The 20,273-nt window shown below is 43.5% G+C and overlaps 1 protein-coding gene across 3 annotated transcripts in view; it reads left to right on the plus strand.

The window, feature by feature from the left end:
• CNTN5 (contactin 5) overlaps positions 1 to 20,273 on the plus strand; it is a 1,441,523-nt gene that overhangs the window by 557,870 nt on the left and 863,380 nt on the right. For all 3 annotated transcript variants that reach the window (XM_056561527.1, XM_056561528.1, XM_056561529.1), the window contains one exon: positions 5,538 to 5,615. The gene's annotated coding sequence lies outside the window, so the exon portion shown is untranslated. The remainder of the gene's footprint in view (positions 1 to 5,537; positions 5,616 to 20,273) is intronic.

Consider the following 20,273-nt stretch of genomic DNA (forward strand, 5'->3'; position numbering starts at 1 on the left):
GATTGGTCCACAGGAGAGATCAAGAGCTGGGGTACTTCTTGTTTCAAGGACTGTCTTAAACCGGTTCCCAGTACTCCCTGCCGTGACCCTGTGGGTCCCCCTGTAACCGGTCTCCCTAAGGCTTATATGGACTATGCTGACGTATTTTGTAAAAAACAAGCTGAGACTTTACCTCCTCACAGGCCTTATGACTGTCCTATTGACCTCCTCCCGGGCACTACTCCACCCCGGGGCAGAATTTATCCTCTGTCCGCCCCAGAGACTCTTGCTATGTCTGAATACATCCAGGAGAATTTAAAAAAGGGGTTTATCCGCAAATCCTCCTCTCCTGCCGGAGCTGGATTTTTCTTTGTGTCCAAAAAAGATGGCTCCCTACGTCCTTGCATTGATTACCGCGGACTTAATAAAATCACGGTAAAGAACCGCTACCCCCTACCTCTTATCTCAGAACTCTTTGATCGCCTTCAAGGTGCCCACATCTTTACCAAACTGGACTTAAGAGGTGCTTATAATCTCATCCGCATCAGGGAGGGGGACGAATGGAAAACTGCATTTAACACTAGAGATGGACACTTTGAGTACCTGGTCATGTCCTTTGGCCTGTGCAACGCCCCTGCCGTCTTCCAAGACTTTGTTAATGAAATTTTTCGTGATCTCTTATATTCCTGTGTTGTTGTGTATCTGGACGATATTCTGATTTTTTCTGCCAACTTAGAGGAACACCGCCAGCATGTCCGCATGGTTCTTCAGAGACTTCGAGACAATCAACTTTATGCCAAAATGGAGAAATGTCTGTTTGAATGTCAATCTCTTCCTTTCCTAGGATACTTGGTTTCTGGCCAGGGACTACAAATGGACCCAGATAAACTCTCTGCCGTCTTAGATTGGCCACGCCCCTCCGGACTCCGTGCTATCCAACGTTTTTTGGGGTTCGCCAATTATTACAGACAATTTATTCCTCATTTTTCCACTATTGTGGCTCCTATCGTGGCTTTAACCAAGAAGAATGCCAATCCTAAGTCCTGGTCTCCTCAAGCGGAAGACGCATTTAAACGGCTCAAGTCTGCCTTTTCTTCTGCTCCCGTGCTCTCCAGACCTGACCCATCTAAACCCTTCCTATTGGAGGTTGATGCCTCCTCAGTGGGAGCTGGAGCGGTCCTTCTACAAAAAAATTCTTCCGGGCATGCTGTTACTTGTGGGTTTTTTTCTAGGACCTTCTCTCCGGCGGAGAGGAACTACTCCATCGGGGATCGAGAACTACTGGCCATTAAATTGGCACTTGAGGAATGGAGGCATCTGCTGGAGGGATCAAAATTTCCAGTTATCATTTACACCGACCACAAGAATCTCTCCTATCTCCAGTCTGCCCAACGGCTGAATCCTCGCCAGGCCAGGTGGTCTTTGTTCTTTGCCCGTTTTAACTTTGAAATTCATTTTCGCCCTGCCGACAAGAACATTAGGGCCGATGCTCTCTCTCGTTCCTCGGATGCTTCGGAAGTAGAGGTCTCTCCGCAACACATCATTCCTCCTGACTGTCTGATCTCCACTTCTCCAGCCTCCATCAGGCATACTCCTCCAGGGAAGACCTTCGTTTCTCCACGCCAACGTCTCGGGATTCTCAAATGGGGTCACTCCTCCCACCTCGCTGGCCATGCGGGCATCAAAAAGTCTTTGCAACTCATCTCTCGCTTCTATTGGTGGCCGACTCTGGAGACGGATGTTGTTGATTTTGTGCGGGCCTGTACTGTCTGTGCCCGGGATAAGACTCCTCGCCAGAAGCCTGCTGGTCTCCTTCATCCTCTGCCTGTCCCCGAACAGCCTTGGTCTCTGATTGGTATGGACTTTATTACAGACTTACCCCCATCCCGTGGCAACACTGTTGTTTGGGTGGTCGTTGATCGATTTTCCAAGATGGCACATTTTATTCCTCTTCCTGGTCTTCCTTCAGCGCCTCAGTTGGCAAAACAATTTTTTGTACACATTTTTCGTCTTCACGGTTTGCCCACGCAGATCGTCTCGGATAGAGGCGTCCAATTCGTGTCAAAATTCTGGAGGGCTCTCTGTAAACAACTCAAGATTAAATTAAACTTCTCTTCTGCTTATCATCCTCAATCCAATGGGCAAGTAGAAAGAATTAACCAGGTCCTGGGTGACTATTTACGGCATTTTGTTTCCTCCCGCCAGGATGACTGGGCAGATCTTCTACCATGGGCCGAATTCTCATACAACTTCAGAGTCTCTGAATCTTCTTCTAAATCCCCATTTTTCGTGGTGTACGGCCGTCACCCTCTTCCCCCCCTCCCTACTCCCTTGCCCTCTGGTTTGCCCGCTGTGGATGAAGTGACTCGTGATCTTTCCACCATATGGAAAGAGACCCAAAATTCTCTTTTACAGGCTTCATCTCGCATGAAAAAGTTTGCCGATAAGAAAAGAAGAGCTCCCCCCATTTTTTCTCCCGGAGACAAGGTATGGCTCTCTGCTAAATATGTCCGCTTCCGTGTCCCCAGCTACAAACTGGGACCACGCTATCTTGGTCCTTTCAAAATCTTGTGCCAAATTAATCCTGTCTCTTACAAACTTCTTCTTCCTCCTTCTCTTCGTATTCCTAATGCCTTTCATGTCTCTCTTCTTAAACCACTCATCATCAACCGTTTCTCTCCCAAACTTGTTTCTCCCACTCCTGTTTCCGGGTCCTCTGACATCTTCTCCGTAAAGGAGATACTGGCCTCCAAGACAGTCAGAGGGAAAAAAATTTTTTGGGTTGATTGGTAGGGCTGTGGTCCTGAAGAGAGATCCTGGGAACCTGAGGACAACATCCTAGACAAAAGTCTGGTCCTCAGGTTCTCAGGCTCCAAGAAGAGGGGGAGACCCAAGGGGGGGGGGTACTGTTACGCCGAGCGCTCCGGGTCCCCGCTCCTCCCCGGAGCGCTCGCCACATCCTCGCTACTGCAGCGCCCCGGTCAGATCCACTGACCGGGTGCGCTGCGATACCGCCTCCAGCCGGGATGCGATTCGCGATGCGCGCGCCGGGTCTCTGCGATTTAAAGGGCCACTGCGCCACTGATTGGCGCAGTTGTTCTAATTAGTGTGTTCACCTGTGCACTCCCTATGTATACCTCACTTCCCCTGCACTCCCTCGCCGGATCTTGTTGCCATTGTGCCAGTGAAAGCGTTTCCTTGTGTGTTCCTAGCCTGTGTTCCAGACCTCCTGCCGTTGCCCCTGACTACGATCCTTGCTGCCTGCCCCGACCTTCTGCTACGTCCGACCTTGCTCTTGTCTACTCCCTTGTACCGCGCCTATCTTCAGCAGTCAGAGAGGTTGAGCCATTGCTAGTGGATACGGCCTGGTTACTACCGCCGCTGCAAGACCATCCCGCTTTGCGGCGGGCTCTGGTGAATACCAGTAGTAACTTAGAACCGGTCCACTAGCACGGTCCACGCCAATCCCTCTCTGGCACAGAGGATCCACCTCCTGCCAGCCGAATCGTGACACGGGTGAAGTAGGTACCCCCCGCAATCAAACATCTTATCCCTTATCCTTTGAATAGGGGATAAGATGTCTAGGGGTGGAGTACCCCTTTAAGTCTATTTACCAAACACAATGTGGGTTTTTAATTAAAAAAAAATACAATGGTACATTCTAAGCCATTACTTCCAACACTAGCATGGCTGTCCCATTGGTCAGACCCCACCAGTCTCATGTATTACCTGTCTTGAGCATAGATAATGAAAATATTAATATTGTAGAGAGTGCTACTTGCCAAGAATGTTAACTACCTTTAAAATTACTATTTGTAGCCAACCACATGTGTAATCGTCTGTTAATGCTAGCATCCAACATAATAATGTTGACCATTAGCACATTAGACTCTGTTCCCCACCACTGCTGTCTAGTTCTAGGTTTGTTGTAGTTTCAGAACTGTCCCCTGTTGCAACCTATTCCCCATATCCCTAGGTTCCTTTTTGTACCCTTCATTCCACCCCCTGGGAAACATAGGGACATGTTTAGTATGGACATTCAAACCTTTGTATAACTCTCATAAAGATCAATTGGAGCAACATTGTAGCACTCTGGGGTACACTAATCCATAACCCTGGTGCTAAGCTGTTTGCACAACTCCTGCTAAAGTCTATAGAAGTTATGCAAATTGTGTAGAACAGCGACTATTTCTGTTTTCGGGGGACCTTCTCTGGCAACCATAAGGAGGCCAGAGAGGTTCAGAGATTTCTAAATATTCATGACACCTAGAAGTGGGACCATCAGACAGCTATAGTGTTTCCTGCAGATATTACAAAAATGTGCATGAGAATTCACGAAAGTTCGCCAATCTCACCAAATTTTCAGAAAGTATTTGGTTTGTGGTGAACAAGCCATCTATATGGCTGTATAATGTATACAGAGAAGAGAGTGATACTTACCATCTTGTCACTGGTCCTGGCTTCTACCTGTGTAGCCCCACCTTTAATGATGACATAATTTAGGAGTGGAGCTACACACAAAGAGGCCTGGATCATCAACGAGATGGTATCACTCTCTTCACTGTATACATTATACAGCCGTATAGATGGCTGTATAATGTGAACCCCTCAAGTAGTTAACTATCAGTGCTAATTAACTCCTTCCTTGCTGGGCTGAGCTGTACACTTGGCTGTCAGCTGCGGGCACAGCTCAGCCTAGTGCGAGTCTAGCAATGATTAAAAGTTTAGCGAGCTGTGAACCCCCTGAACCCAGGTTTTATTCAAACTACACTCAACTCTACTAATAAGATTGAAATCCATACAAAGATGGTTAGTATGACTCTCTTCACTGTATACATTATACAGCCATATAGACGGCTCAGTGCTTCCTTCCTAGACTGAGCTTTAAACTCGGCTGTCAGCTGCAGGCACAGCTCAGCCCCGACATTGCCAGGATCACGCAAGCCCAGCAATGTTTAACAGTTTGGCGAGCTGCAAAGCCCCCAAACCCAGATTTGATCCAAATTACACTCAACCCTACTAATAAGATTGAAATCCATACCAATTATGTGGTATATCCACATGGAAATCCACCGCAAAATCCACCAGTAGCGCGACCAGATTATTTTTGGTGGCATACAGCCGTTGTCCCCATCTATGTCCTAAAGCCCCAACAACATTCTGTTTTTTTTTTTTTTTTTTTTTTACTTCATTGGAATAGAAAAGGGAACAATTTTAATTCTGGACTGTTGGTGGCCTTGAGGACTGGGTTGGGGACTGCTCATGTTCAGGATCCTATGTGTGTTTCTCTGAGAATGTTTTAACAACTCTGCTGCAACAAACTCTGCAGGACATAGTTTGTCTAAAAAAAAGGATTTATCCGTATGGAAATCTTTGCAACTTTTTGTGCTGATTTATGTGTTTGATTTGGGTTCTGTAGTGAAAGTGTAAATTGTATGAGGTGTTAGTATAATAGGAGTGAAGGTGATGACAGCGCTGTGAAGATTTACTCTCAGTAAAGGAAATGTTAAGTAATCACTGCACCAGGCTTCTAATCTCGCACATTTTTCTTTTTCTAGATTGGACTGGGACAATTTCTTCAAATTGGATCTAAAATTTGCTGCCGGCATCGCATTGTTCCTGAAAAATTTGAGAAGGTAAATCCTCCTAATCACAATGACATTTCCTTAAAAGCTATTTTATGCATGAAAACATTAAAATAAATGTGACATGTTTGTACTGGTGGAGGAGAAATGTGCAATGCTAAGAGAATAATATTTTTTTTCCCAATACTATTAAGGGATAACCAACAGGCGGGTTTCTGCATGGTTAAATAACAGATCTGTGCTTGTCTTTCCTAGTGTTTGTTTTGTTATTTTAATTTTTAACGTTTTATGCTTGTATGTCGTACGTAGATTTTCGTAAGGTGAAAATTTAATGTATTTCATTTTAGATTTATCATTTAAAAGTGTACTCAAGGGGAACTAAACGCAAAGCCCATCCTCTCGCTTTCATCAACCTATTTAATTGTCTAAATATAATTCATTAGCTATATAGAGCAGTTTCTCCACTTTTGTTTGTCACATGCATAAAGTGATGGAATGACATCATCCAGCCATCCTCTGTGTCTCTGCCCGAATCCCTCTTTGAAAGCAGCACCCACCCTCCTGAGAGACACAGACCATGTGGTTTGTGTCCTGCACTGCTGAGTCATGCTCTCTTTAGTGCTGAGAACTGGGAGGTGTGTGCAGCCTCAGCCAAACTGAACTGCTCTATGCTGCTCAGAGCAGAAGGGCGGGTGCTGCTCTCAGAGAGTGAGCTGGCTGGCAGAGCAGAACTGCAATGATTGCTAGGAGATGTAGGCAAGGGGAGGGAAGGATGGCAGTGAATATCAAGCAGCCAGAAAAGACAACAGGGTCTACAGGAGTCATGCATATCAGGCAGGGTGGTTTACAGGGAACATATCCAGGTAGTGTTGTGGCTTTGGAGCCCCGGAAGGCTACACAGCTATTTTTCATTTTCTCCATTTCAGAGGAAAGAGCTGGAGGGGCTTGTTGCCCGTAGTGCACACACAGTTACTACCTCCCTTAGTTGTCTAGCTAATTACAGCACATCACTGCATCTACTCCTTACTGTTACACCATGGCAGTACAAGTGAACTGGACCAAACACTGTACTCAGGAGTGATTTCCAATGCACTGATAGAGATGGCATTTGGGGTTGGGGGGGGGGGGGGGGTAGTGGTTACTGATGCATTGGCTTTGCGAAGGGCTATATGTGCAGTACTGCACTGCTGCTGAGATGAGAGGTCTCAATTTACCTTACAGGAACAGTGTGGATCCTAGAAAGGTTCACAGATTGCAGGTACACAGTCCAGACTTTCACACTATCAGGCAAATATCAGTAGCCAAGCTTCACCCCCACTTCCTGTTTTATATTTCTGTCTCTGTAACTAGAGACAGAATTCCCCTAAAAACAGGCAGTGAGCAGCAGATTGCAGAGAAAGGACACTTAGTGGGCAAGACCTTTATTACTTCCTTTTTTTGTCTGATGTAGAGTAATATTTTGTAAATGTAAAGTGATTTACAAATATGTAACATATCCTATAGACTAGTACATGGAAAGCTGTTGGAAATGTCTGTTACCATTTAGCTAAACTGAAGGAAAGCAGATATATCTGTAGTTCTCTCTTCAATTCAGCTGAGAGGGAACATAATGATATATTTTACACAGCTTAAGTGTCTAAACATGATGCTCCTAGTTTCTAAGGAAATATGGGCAGGTTCACCTTTTATGGCCCCTTGATTTATCGAATTCAGGCTTTATTATTTTTATTATTATTATTAATAATAATAATAATAATAATAATAATATTAATAATAATAAAATGTATCTTAATAATAAAAATTATTATTATTATTATTATTATTATTAGTAGTAGTAGTAGTAGTAGTAGTAGTAGTAGTAGTAGTAGTAGTAGTAGTAACTTTTTCTTATTTAGTAAAAATCAAAAATAATGTAAATAATGTAAATTGTCTATAAGTCTTGGGGTCTTTTACTATTCCCTTTTATGTGACAAATAATAACAAGTAAAGATTAATATTATAAGTTTTTCCTTCATAGAATGGAGACATTTTTGCAAACAAATCTATTTCTTTTTCAGTGACTTTGAAATGTGAAGTGGTAATTTTTCTCCCAATAAAGTCAATGCTTAGCGGATTGCCTCTGCCTATTGAGGTGCTTCCAATCTTGGGTGGATGGGAATAATTACCTTGTGCCCTCGCTCAGTAATTGCCTTATGATTGAGGTTATCAAAGTAATCAAGTCCCTGAGTGGCAGAAGCCATTGGATGGGTTATAAGGAAATCGGAAAATGTGAAGAGATATGTAAAACGGATCACAAATAATACGCAACTGTAAAATATCTCATGTCTGTTTTATGGAATCCGTCTCGAAGATATGCGCCCTGAATTAACCTGTATTATAGTCCTGACATATCTTTAGATTTAAAGGGCCAGTAGCAATGTACAGTTTACAGTATGAAATACAAATTCAAGTTTCTTACATATATTTAACATACATTATACTATATGATGACATCACTAGGATTTAGGCAAGCAAGTAGGAGTAGTATTGACCTAGGGGGCCTGATGGGTTCTGGGATCTCACTGATGCCCAACTCTGCTCAGTGCACAGCTGTGTTTCATATTACTGACAGTCCTGATCGGGAGGCAGAGTTGCTGGGCATGGAGAAGATAAGGTGTGGTGATCAAACCTCCTGAGGGAGGGATATTTAAACCGACCATGGCGCTGCTGGCATGCCCATGATTGGTCTTACTTAGCTTTTACCAGCGGTTTGTATACTAATCTGCTTTGCCTGTTTATCCTTCTGCCTTTGTTTTCTGACTTTGTACTGCACAACCTTCCTGGTTTAACTCAGCTTGTCCTGACTCTGTTCTGCCTGATTTTGTGCTATGCTCCTCTCTAGGATTTGACTTTTTAATTTAACCCCTTGTATGATCCTGGTGATTGTAGTTGGAGACAGGAGACAGAAACAGAAAAGGGTAATTTCACAAAAAAAAAAAAAAAAAAAAAATCTGCAGCACTATGGTGGATTCACAACACACCCATTTAGCCCCAAGACTAACACATATCCTTCCTAAGCATGTACATTACTGTCTGACAGGTAAGTACTAAAGTCATCTTATGTTGAATAACTCCTTTAAGCCTCGTGTAGTATTTATTTATTTTTTTTTACATAGAGAGGTTAAAGGGGTATTCAACTAGCTCAATAAAGTGAAACAGATTTGTAAATTACTAAAAAAAAAAAAAAATCTTAATCCTACTAGTACTTACCAGCTGCTGAAATGTAGGTGTTTTTTTTTCTGTCTGACAACAGTGCTCCCTGCTGACACCTCTGTCTGTCTCAAGAAATGTCCAGAGTAGAAACAAATCCCCATAGCAAATCTATCTTGCTCTGGACAGTTCCTAAAACAGACAGAGATGTCATCAGAGAGCATTGTTGTCAGACAGAAATGAACAACTCAACTTCAGCAGCTGATAAGTACTGGTAGGATTAAGATTTTTTTTAATAGATGTAATTTACAAATCTGTTTAACTTTATGAAGCCAGTTGATATGAAAAAAAAAATAATAATAATAATTAAAAAATTATTCACCAGAGTACCCCTTTAAATTTTGCCATCTTTGACTTGGAATCCTATGCACTAATTCCCCATCCTAGCTCTAGGCTTCATATCTTTCTCTATATCTGGCCGTTCATATGAAATAATATTGCTATGTATCAGCCCCATCCGTCTTATAACTTTCTACCGTATTTGACAGCTGATAAGACCGATAACCGCAGACTCTTCTAATCAGTAATCACTTCAGCCAAAAGCCGAAATGTCCTTTCCCCGACATATTCATGTCTAAAGTTGTATCATCCAGAACCTAATTTGTTCTTTTTTTTGTGTGAAGAAATAATGAAATTTCTACTCCACCAGCTGACATTTTACAAGTGATTGTTTCTTTGCAATTACATTTCTATTAAAAGAATTTAAATTGCGCTAAATGTTTCACTCTCCTGCCGTCTCCTTGACCATTTCTGTTTCTCTGAAAGCCCCCGATAGCCGATCTGCCGCCATAATTACTTGTTAACTCAAAAATGTTATCCATTTTTTTATTTTATTTTTAAAGTGCAACATACATCATTTTAGACATTTATATTGAATTTTTCAGTAATTTCATGCTAATGTTTAATGGAGGAAAGCACATCTATCTGTAGTCACTTAGTTACAGCTCATCTGGTAGACTTATCAGGCATGGGGAGGAAGGAAGGAGTGAGGGGGGGGGGGGGGTCTTTACCAGAATGATGAAATATGTTTCAAGATTTGGAGCATTTTACGGCCTTTACATCTTGTCCGCGTCTGGGGTTTTTCTTTCTTTAGGGCTGGGGTTTCCAAACTGTGGACCTCCAGATTTTGCAAAACTACAACTCCCAACATGCCCGGACAGCCGTTGGGAGTCCTAATTTTGCAACATCTGGAGCTCCACTGCTTTAGAGTGCAGACAACGCAGGTGCAGGTGCAATAAAACTTAACGTTTACTTCATGCCATTAAAGGGGTACTCCGGTGGAAAACTTTTTTTTTTTTAAACTGGTGCCAGAAAGTTTAACAGATTTGTAAATTACTCCTCTTAAAAAAATCTTAATCCTTCCAGTATTTATTAGCTGCTGAATACTACTTGGAAATTATTTCCTTTTTGAACACAGAGCTCTCTGCTGACATCATGATCACAGTGCTCTCTGCTGACATCTCTGTCCATTTTAAGAACTGTCCAGAGTAGGAGAAAAATCCCCATAGCAAACCCAGAGTTCTTAACATGCTGTTTAGCATGCCGGGTGCTCCACAGAGATCATGGGGGTCCCAGCTGCAGGACCTTTGGATGGGGGATAAGATGTCTTTAAGGGAGTACTCTGCTTAAAACATCTTATCCCCTATCCAAAGGATAGGGGATAAGATGTCTAATCATGGGGGGGACCCACCGCTTGGCACGCCCGCAATCTCCGCTGCGGCACCCCTGTTATTCGGTGCAAAGAGCGAACTACGCTCCGTGCCCGATGACTGGCGAACATGCTCACCACACTCCCCTCCATTCATGTTTATGGGAGGAGGTGTGATGGCTATGTACTAGCCGTCACTCCCCCTCCCATAGACATAAATTGAGGGGGCATAGTGTGATGTCACAAAGGCGAAAACTGCAAGCTTCTGTGTTTCGGATGCCGCCGCGGCCGGCCAGGAGATCTTATCCTCTATCATTTGGATAGGAGATAAGATTTTTCAGCGGAGTACTCCTTTAAAGGGGTACTCCGGTGGAAAGCTTTTTTTTTTTTTTTTTAATCAACTGGTGCCAGAAAGTTTAACAGATTTGTAAATGTTAATCTTTCCTGTACTTATTAGCTGCTGAATACTACAGAGGAAATTGTTTTCTTTTTGGAACACAGAGCTCTCTGCTGACATTATGAACACAGTGCTCTCTGATGACAACTCTGTCCATTTTAGGAACTGTCCAGAGTAGGAGAAAATCCCCATAGCAAACATATGCTGCTCTGGACAGTTCCTAAAATGGACAGAGATGTCAGCAGAGAGCCCTGTGCTCGTGATAATAATAATAAAGAAGATCATTTCCTCTGTAGTATTCAGCAGTTAATAAGTACTGGAAGGATTAAGATTTTTTTTATAGAAGTAATTTACAAATCTGTTTAACTTTCTGGCACCAGTTGTTTAAAAAAAAAAAAAAAAAGTTTTCCACTGGACTACCCCTTTAAGCTACTTTTTATCTTCTGGGAGCATCTTCTTGCATCAATACAAGGCAAAACCATTCTTTAAAAATCGCATCAAAATCAACATCAATTATATATATATATATATATATATATATATATATATATATATATATATATAATGCAAGTGACTTTCTAGAAGAACAGTGAACAGAACAGAAAAGTGAGAAACAAGTAAAATATCAGTTTTTGTTCGCTATTGGGCTGATTTTGGACAAAGTGAGGGTTTTTTCACTTAAAAAAACATGGGTTTGAATTTATTCAAACGTGCCAATTGTTCTGGAAAATCTATTTATTTAAAAAATAAAAAATAAAGAAAACTTATTTTCCTTGCTTCCTATACCGTTCTGCCAGGGCCAATGCCCTTACACATTTATCTTTTGTTTAGGGCCGGTGTATGCATTGCCTGCCCAGTTGATCATCGGTCACAGCAGTCTCGGGCCTCAGCTGCTACTTGGCTGAGAAGGCAATGCACGTAGGTGTTTTATTCTTCTTATTTGGTCATGTGATCACCAGTCTGATGCTCCAAATCCTTCAGTGCCTGATAGTTAGAACAGGATGTCAGACTCTGACTTCCTGTGGACTAAAGCATGACATCGTCACCTACCACCCCCATCCCTCCTCTCCCAGCTCCATCTGCTATCTTTATGGGATCAGGATATATATTAGTTACACATGCCCCTCCAGCTTTATCTGTATACTGCTGCTGCTATCTCTATGGGATCAGGATATATACCATATTTTTCGCCCTATAGGACGCACCGGCATATAAGACGCACCCAATTTTAAAGGTGCAAAATCTAGAACAAAAAGTTTCTGCACCCAACAGTGATCTTCAACCTGCGGACCTCCAGATGTTGCAAAACTACAACTCCCAGCATGCCCGGACAGCCAACTGCTGTCCGGGCATGCTGGGAGTTGTAGTTTTGCAACATCTGGAGGTCCACAGGTTGATGACCACTGGTATAGGAGGTAATACTCACGTGTCCCCGCCGCTCTGGACCCGTCACCGCTCGTCACCGCTGCCCTGTATGTCGCTCCATCGCTGTCGCTGCATCCCTGGGGTGTCCCCGACGCTCCGGACGTCTTCTTCCCCGGGATCCACGCTCTCCGTCATCACGTCGCCGTCATCACGTCGCTACACACGCCGCTCCTATTGGATGACGGGACGGCTGTGCGACGACGTGATGACGTCGAAGGAGAGCGCCGGCCATGCAGGGGATCCCGGCCCGGAGCAGACACCGAGGAGGCAGGTAAGGTCCCTCCCGGTGTCCTGTAAGCTGTTCGGGACTCCGCGATTTCACCGCGGCGGTCCCGAACAGCCCGACTGAGCAGCCGGGTTAGTGTCACTTTGGCTTCAGACGTGGTGGTCAGCTTTGATCGCCGCGTCTGAATGGTTAATACAGGGCATCACAGTGATCGGTGATGTCCTGTATTGGCCATGGGTCCCGGCCGTTGATGGCCGCAGGGACCGACCCGATAGGTGTGTATTCGCCATATAGGACACACCAACTTCCCCCCCAGTTTTGGAAAATAAAAAGTGTGTCTTATACGGCGAAAAATGCGGTAGTATTTATACACCTCCCTTCCCAGCTCTATCTGTATACTGCTGCTGCTATCTCTATGGGATCAGGATATATAGTAGTTATACACCTCCCATCCACTTCTATCTGTATACTGCTGTTGTCTATATGGGATCAGGATACTGTATATACTAATTATGCACACCTCTCCTTCAGCTCTATCTGTATACTGCTACACTCTATATGGGATCAGGATATATGGTAGTTTTACAAACCTCTCCTTCAGCTCAGTCTGTATACTGCTGCTGCAATCTCTATGGGATAAAGATATATGGTAGTTATACACCTCCACACCAGCTCTATCTGTATACTGCTGCTGCTTTCTCTATAGGATCAGGATTTATAGTAGTTATACACCTCTCATGAGGCTGTGTTCACACATTGAATTTCTTGCAGTTTTTTTCAGCTTTTGCTTTGACTTTCCCTTAATCCTGTCAAAAATGGACATATTGTTCTGCATATTTATCATGATTCTGGAATCCTACTCAAAAAAATATACTATGTAAAATGTAGGAAAAAATTGCAGTAAAATTTAAACATGTGAGAAGAACCTAAAGATGTCAAATATTTAGAAAACACCTTAATTGTGATTATAGGTTAAATCAATTTCTCCTTAAGGCAATATTTTTTCTCAAAAACACAATTTAAGTAAGAAAACACATCAAAAGGGCACAGTGTGAATTGACACCAACCCACTTGTGAGTCTAATGAGGTTATGAGGTTGTTCTCCAGCACCAACGGCCTAAGGAGATGACCAGCTGCAATAATCAAACACCACACCCAAAGCCAGAGGATTCATTGGAAATGTACCCTGAGGGTCTATTCACACGGCGGAATTTCATCTTGCGGAATTCCGCCTCAAATTAAAGCCAATACACATCTATGAGACTCCGCACACCCATTTAACCTTCTGAAATTCCGCAAGCGGAATTGAATGGGAGTACGGAATCCCATAGAAATCTATGGGCTTTAATTTGAGGTGGAATTCTGCAATTGGAAATTGAATAGACCCTAAATCACAGAATCCATATCATTGTGCATGTGTAAACGAAAATAAAGCCTATCCTATGCCTGCCACATCAGCAAAAAGAGGTAGAAAATAATGTATGCTGCACTGTATAAACAAAAAGAAAAACGTACTGGAAAGTTTCCTTAAAGGGGTTATCCATGAAAAAACTTTTTTTATATATCAACTGGCTCCAGAAAGTTAAACAGATTTGTAAATTACTTCTATTAAAAAATCTTAATCCTTTCAGTACTTATGAGCTTCTGAAGTTAAGGTTGTTCTTTTCTGTCTAAGTGCTCTCTGATGACACCTGTCTCGGGAACCGCCCAGTTTAGAAGAGGTTGGCTATGGGGATTTGCTTCTAAACTGGGCGGTTCCCGAGACACGTGTCATCAGAGAGCACTTAGACAGAAAAGGACAACCTTAACTTCAGAAGCTCATAAGTACTGAAAGGATCAAGATTTTTTAATAGAAGTAATTTACAAATCTGTTTAACTTTCTGGAGCCAGTTGATATATAAAAAAAAAGTTTTTTCCTGGATAACCCCTTTAACTTAATACAACTAAATGAATAGAATTTGTTTCAGAGGCCTAAAAAAAAACAAAAAAAAATACAGACTTTAAGTCAAAGAGTCAACAGCAAAGCAAAGAACACTGTATGGGGAAAACCTGGAACATAGCCGTGAGGTTACCAGAATTTTTTTCCCATCCATTTATGCAGGTTATTATAGAATGGAATTGAGACATACAGAGTTACTTGGGTGACCTCTCAAGGTCATACATTGTCAGCTCTTGGACTCAAAGTAGAGTCAATTTAGAAGCAAAATCTTAAATTACTAGGTTACTCCAAGAAAAGATTCATATGACAGAAAGTTTCACATTGACATCTACATCATAAATCATTGTGACAGAGCACTTAATATATTTTTTATTTATTTATCCGCTGGCTGTAGAAGCTCTGCTATTAGTTTATGTGAGAATCATTTGCTGCCTGGACTGGGGCTGTCATCGGTGCAGCACAGGAGGTATGGCTGTCAGTTCAGGTATGGCCACTCAATTGCTTTCATCTTCCTATATCCATTGGCGGCTGGAGAAAGCAAGAAAAACTGTCTGTTGGTCATCTCTTTCTTATGATGCTGATTAAACCATAGACAACTCTATGGATGTCAACTGGATATTGCTTAATAAATGTGCCCACCCTTACCTTTACAGTGTACCTGTCGTCAAGAAAAACTTTTTTTACAATCTAGATAATACCATTTTATGTATATTTGTAATATATACATTGGTAAAAAAAAAAATTGTATATTTTTGGGTTAAAAAATGCTGTCCTTGCAGCTATTGCCTGTGTGTGAGAGAAGGACAAGCAGGGCTCTGTGCAGGCTCCTGAGTTGTCAATCATTCTGCTGTGTGAGCTGGGGGTATGTCACAAAACCTCAGTGTACAGGAGCCTGCTTGTCCTCAGTGTACAGAGCCCTGATTGCCCTCAGTGTACAGAGCCCTGCTTGTCCTCAGTGTACAGAGCCCTGCTTGTCCTCAGTGTACAGAGCCCTGCTTGTTCTCAGTGTACAGAGCCCTGCTTGTCCTCAGTGTACAGAGTCCTGCTTGTCCACAGTGTACAGAGCCCTGCTTGTCCTCAGTGTACAGAGCCCCGCTTGTCCTCAGTGTGTAGAGCCCTGCTTGTCCTCAGTGTATAGAGCCCTGCTTGTCCTCAGTGTACAGAGTCCTGCTTGTCCACAGTGTACAGAGCCCTGCTTGTCCTCAGTGTACAGAGTCCTGCTTGTCCTCAGTGTACAGAGCCCTGCTTGTCCTCAGTGTACAGAGCCCTGCTTGTCATCAGTGTACAGAGCCCTGCTTGTTCTCAGTGTACAGAGCCCTGCTTGTCCTCAGTGTACAGAGCCCTGCTTGTCCTCAGTGTCCAGGAGCCCTGCTTGTCCTCAGTGTACAGAGCCCTGCTTGTCCTCAGTGTACAGAGCCCTGCTTGTCCTCAGTGTACAGAGCCTCTGTACAGAGTATTGATTGTCCAGGAAACAGCCCTCATAAATCATAAATCTTCGGCCTATCGCCACCCTTCCCAGAAACGATAGGTGCGTGCTTAAATTAATGAAGGTCCACAATAGGGATGAACTTGAACTTGTATAAACTTTACTGAGGTACTTGCAGTACATCCAATTAACAGCGACAGTCTTAGCAATACAGTCTCTATATAGCACGGCAGTGATTGACAGATGCTGCGGACCATGGACTTATCCAAAGGACTAGTAGAATTAGGATTGATGCAGAGATCCGTCCGGATTTAGGGGTCTGTTTAGGTCCGGTGATCTTGCAGACTTAACAGGGATTTAGATAACTCACAATTTTGTAAGATGGCCGTTGCCGCAAGGCTTGGGCCTATTCATTGCTGATGACAGCTGCGCAGATCCTCCTCCATCAGCAGCCCACGAGGAAAGAGAGCAAGTAATGCCTGCTGCTCCCTTATATGGGCAGGGCGGTTTTGGATTGGTCCGTGTCAGCTGTCACTCACCGTTACAATGCATGTGGGCGATCACCTGACGTCCTCCAAAGGTCATTGAACCATAAACCATAGAGTTTCAGAACGCATCACGTGACCCGCTGGTCCTGCGACACTACAACAAGGTAAGTACACTTTATCTACATATTTACACATTGAATTTGAATGGTTTTAACTATTAAAGGGGTGACAAGGGGCAAACTATTGATGAGGACCTCACCGGTACCAAGGGACTCTGACTTTGGGGACCTCACAACAAGGTAACGGATGCAATCCGGTACCGGGACACCACACACTGAACACCAGACAGTAACCCAATGGAGCTCATTCAAAGTTATTGAGACCCTCCAGGACCGGTTGGTGCCCATAGTGCAACAGAGCATTCAGCTCCGTTGTTTGTCTCGGAAGCGGAATCTCTGTAACAGAGCTTTGATGCCAATGTGAACACAACTTTAGCTGTAAGGCACCTGTAGTTACTTTGCTCAGATTTGTCTACAATATATAATATTATTTTATTTTCTGAGATTGTATCTAATTCTGCCTCACAATCCCATTATTTGAGCTAGTTTAATGATCTGTACACAGAGCAGCCGTGTATTGCGTGGCCAGACCCCCCCTCCCATATAGAACATGTTCATTATCAATTCCAATTGGAATTAAGCTTTCGGGTTATGATGCCATACGTTAGCAATTTGCTTTTCCATATAAAACTGCATTATGGTTTAATACATCCCATAGTCTTGATGTCTAACATTTAGAAGATGGAATATGGAGCTGTTAATTGAATTATCCCCAGGAAATTTACAAGGAGTAAAAGATAAGGCACTAATACCCAGTTCATATGGATGATTATGAGCCGTCGTAATGTTATACTAGATTATTACGTGGCATAAGCTGTAGAAATGTAAGCTGTGCACTATCCCATCGCATCAAGGTCAAGTATGGGAGGGAAGAGGGCAGAATGGAGGACAATGAGTTCTTTGTTTTAAAGGGGTACTCCAATACTTCAAAACTTATCTCCAATCTACAGGATAGGGGATAAGCATCTGATTGTAGGGGTCTGACCATTGTGACCCCCACAATCTCTAGAACGGGGCCATGTCTCTCTGTGTGAATGGAACAGCGTGTCCGCACCTGCTCCATGAATTGTCTAATGTACCACTGCAGATACATGAGCGCTATACTCGAGTTTCTCCGGCACTCCCATAGAGAATTTATGTAGAAGGTGCTGACACACCATTCCATGCACAGAGTGAGATGGGGCCACAGAATAGGTTTTAAATACTGGAGTACCTTTTTAACATTTACTCAAGATAGAGGTACTGGAGAACCCCTTTAAAGTTAAAAGGGGTACTACGCTGCTAGACATGTTATCTCCTATTTAAAGGGGAAAAGTGGGATAGGGGATGCCATGCCTAGGGGCAGAGTACCCCTTTAAACTTACCTGTCAGCTAGTAATGGACATGCTTATCAAGGATTCGTGCTTGTGTTGGTGGTAAATAGCCATGTCCTGTGTCCCCATCACAATGTTGCCTTGTTTGTGTGAACTGGCTATTTCCTGTTTATGTGCCCTCCTTCCAACTACAATCCCCAGAATTCCTTGCTTCTATGTGGAAGGTGACTTATCTCCCTCCCATACATCAACCACCCAAACCCATTGCCGCACAGCTGGGCTCCCTTCCATGCATGCTGTGCTTGAAAGTACAATTTCCTGCATCCCTGAGGAGTATGATCAACCTACCATTAAAGTACTGCCATGCTCCCTTTCAACACCTGACTAGTGATGCATTGTCTTGGGTCGCACTGCAACCTGGGAAAGGCCCGAAACAACACTTATTTTGTATGCTGCTAAATATAAACATCAGGGCAAAGATCATATAAGAATTGTGAGACTAGCCATAAAACACAGGTACAGACACTATATTAAGAACTAGACTGACTTTATAACCCCTGTAGCATAGTCAAATAAAAAAATAATAACCTCTTAACATTGATTTGAGTATGTTAAGAGTTGCCATCTTGCCACCTTGCTTCAACCACAGGCTGTCAAGATATGCTGGGAGTTGTAGTTCCAGACTGAGAGCCACAGGTTTGTCCATAACAGGAGTCCAAACAGTTTTTGTATCAGCTTTGCTTTTTCTTTTAATATCCCCCATTTATAAAACCTCTCTCTGTGTCAGACGCCTAAGTGCAAAATGAAAACAGATTTTCCTTAAAAGATACAATTATTTCCCAGAGTAAGATCTGACAAGTTGTCGTTTGCGGGATACGGAAAGTGCAATTGGAATTTTTTTTTGCGTTCACATAACCGGTTATGACAAGTATAGTTAGGAGCTTTTATCTCGATTGAAGTATAATTTCGTCATGTCAGATCCATTTCTTGAAAGAAAGATTCTGTAATAAGTCTGGTTGGAGGGAAGTGATTGATAGTATGAGGGAGCTATTGGAGGAAATGCTAATTAAGTGTTTACCTTCGGCTGTCCAGGCATGCTGGGAGTTGTAGTTGTGCAACACCGGGAGGCACCCTGGTTGGCAAACACTGACATAGCAGTACAACTATGTTTGGGGCTCACATTTGGGCTACAACAAATACTTTAGACCACCATTTTTGCCAATTTACTCTAAGATTACTGTATTTTTCGCCGTATAAGACGCACTTTTTCTTCCCCAAAACTGGGGGGAAAAAGTCGGTGCGTCTTATACGGCGAATACACCCCTATCGCGGCGGTCCCTGCAGCCATCAACGGCCGGGACCCGCGGCTAATACAGGACATCACCGATCGCAGTGATGCCCTGTATTAACCCTTCAGACGCGGCGATCAAAGCTGACCGCCGCGTCTGAAGGGAAAGTGACACTAACCCGGCTGTTTGGTCGGGCTGTTCGGGACCGCCGCGATTTCACCGCGGCGGTCCCGAACAGCCCGACTGAATAGCCGGGTTAGTGCTTACAGGACACCGGGGGGGACCTTACCTACCTCCTCGGTGTCTTCTCCGTTCAGGGATCCCCTGTATGGCCGGCGCTCTCCTTCCTCGTCATCACGTCGTCGCGTACGTGCGTCGGCGTGCGTAACGACGTGATGGCGGCGACGGAGAGCGAGGATACCCGGCCGGCAGCAGAGACGTTCCGGAGCGACGGGGACACGGCGACAGCGATGGAGCGACATCCAGGGCAGCGGTGATGGGTCTGGAGCGGCGGGGACACGTGAGTATTACCTCCTCCTGCAGTGGTCTTCAATCTGCGGACCTCCAGATGTTGCAAAACTACAACTCCCAGCATGCCCGGACAGCCAACGGCTGTCCGGGCATGCTGGGAGTTGTAGTTTTGCAACATCTGGAGGTCCGCAGGTTGAAGACCACTATTGGGTTAAAAATCTTTATTTTTTTAGATTTTGTCCCTAAAAATTGGGTGCGTCTTATACGCCGGTGTGTCCTATAGGACGAAAAATACGGTAGATGCTCAAAGAGGTGGTACTACGGAGGAATAAAAATGTTTTCAAATCAACTTGTGCCAGAAAGTTATATACAGATTTGTAAATTACTTCTATATTAAAATCTTAATCCTTCCAGTACTTCTCAGCTGCTGTATACCCCAGAGGAAGTTGTGTAGTTCTTTCCAGTCTGACCACGGTGCTCTCTGCCATTACTAAAGGGAAAGTTATAACTAACTGTATACTGGTTTATTATTAAGTTCAGTGCAGAAGCAGTCTGCAGTGGACTCCTACACTGCTTAAAAAACTAAAGGGAACACTTAAGCAACACAATGTAACTCCAAGCCAATGACACTTCTGTGAAATCACACTGTCCACTCAGGAATCAACACTGATTGACAATCAATTTCACTTGCTGTTGTGAAAATGGAACAGACAACAGGT

The sequence above is a fragment of the Hyla sarda genome, chromosome 2, assembly GCF_029499605.1.
Source record: "Hyla sarda isolate aHylSar1 chromosome 2, aHylSar1.hap1, whole genome shotgun sequence".
In the NCBI taxonomy this organism is placed as follows: Eukaryota; Metazoa; Chordata; class Amphibia; order Anura; family Hylidae; genus Hyla; species Hyla sarda.